At 31.4% G+C, this 1,565-nt stretch overlaps 1 long non-coding RNA gene across 1 annotated transcript; it reads left to right on the plus strand.

The window, feature by feature from the left end:
* The first annotated feature begins 234 nt into the window (after window positions 1–234).
* LOC123274039 lies at window positions 235–712 on the plus strand. The gene is made up of 2 exons (XR_006511432.1): window positions 235–395; window positions 483–712. It is a non-coding gene; the product is annotated as an uncharacterized LOC123274039 (long non-coding RNA).
* The last annotated feature ends 853 nt before the right edge of the window (window positions 713–1,565 follow it).

Consider the following 1,565-nt stretch of genomic DNA (forward strand, 5'->3'; position numbering starts at 1 on the left):
CGAAATTTTGAAAATTATGGGACGTGGTATCAGTATCTTACCGCGGTTTTTGGGGAACAGGTAATACTATTCAAGTATATATAATTTTGTTTACTTGTATTCTTTATATATTTATTTAATTTTGTTATAGGGCCTCCGATGTGGAATTGGCCTTTTGCGAAATATGCAGGCGCCTTTAACTCCGGGTAAGGCTTTAGATTTTGCCCGTGAGTGGTTGGTTCTTTTTGAGCCCGCAGGGCCTGAAGTTACTAAATTCACTCTGTTCTTCACCCGTCACATGTTGGGAGACCCGGGTGTTCATCGGGAGTTCTTTGCTCCTAATCTATCAGAGCTAGGAAGGTTACGGGTTGCTTTAATGGAATTTGAGTTTAATCGTTCTAAACCAGTTTCTTCTGGTAAGTGCTGTGAAATTTAGTGTATTAAACTATTTATAATATTATATGGATGGATAGATCGTTTTTACTTTTATTTTATATTTATAGGGTACCCGAATAATGCTGATCGGCAACTTCTTATCAGTTACTCAGTGCCCAGTAACTTAGCGTCGCTTCTCGTCGAGAAATAGGAGCTGTCTGAGAAAGTGAGACGACCAACCGTAGTATATAGTAGTATCCGGTGAGAAGGATGACACCAAAAAAAAAGGAAAACAAAGGCTTTTCTCAGTTAGTAGAACTAAACTTTGTTTGATTATTCTAAATAAAACGTCTATTAGTAAAAAAAAAAAAAATGTTGGTTTTTATTTATTATATATTTTATTATTATCTAGTCCTTATCCCTGTAGGTTCTAGTTATTTGTCTAATTAATTATTCTAAATAATATTTATGATTGAATGACGATTGATTTGCCTTCCTCTGTCTTTCTTTTTTTTTTGAAATTAGCGATTGTAGTGTACTGAGGGAGCGTCATTGTGTGAGTTTTAGTGAAGTAAGTGTGATAGATGTGATCAACTGTGTAGTTGATTATGGCGTAGAAAAGGTATCTCATGTCATGTAATAGGCGGTAACGAGGCTCGCTATACTAGCCGTTATTTGATTACTGGCTATACTACTAATGGTAATGAATTTGTTACCGTTTAAGATAGCATTCTTCTTCATTGCTCTATTCGATTTTATTGTGATCTAACGGCCGCCAGATGACTATCCTTGTTTCCATTCTTAAACAATACGATGATAAATTATTAAAATATGTATAAGTATTTATTTGTGTTTTTTTTTTTTTTTTTTTTTTTTTTTTTTTTGGAGAGAAGAAAACAGGGTTTGATGAAAGTTTGAGGGTTTAAAACCGAAACTTCTGATCTTGAAAATTTTGAACTATAAATTTTGAAAACTTTCATTCTAATAATTCCCTTTTTTTTTTTTTTTTTAAATTTGAAATAAAAATTGAAGATTTTTGCTTTAATAATTCTGAAAATCTAAAATGTAAAATTTGAAAATTTTCATTTTATAAGTTAGATATCCTCTTTTCTTCTCCCAGAATTAATTTTAATATGTTTGGAACACTTATAAGACTTAATAAAACTGTAAAGATATATTAATTAGAGGAGAGAAAAAAAAACATCATAATA

The sequence above is a fragment of the Cotesia glomerata genome, unplaced genomic scaffold (assembly GCF_020080835.1).
Source record: "Cotesia glomerata isolate CgM1 unplaced genomic scaffold, MPM_Cglom_v2.3 scaffold_19, whole genome shotgun sequence".
Classification (NCBI taxonomy): Eukaryota; Metazoa; Arthropoda; class Insecta; order Hymenoptera; family Braconidae; genus Cotesia; species Cotesia glomerata.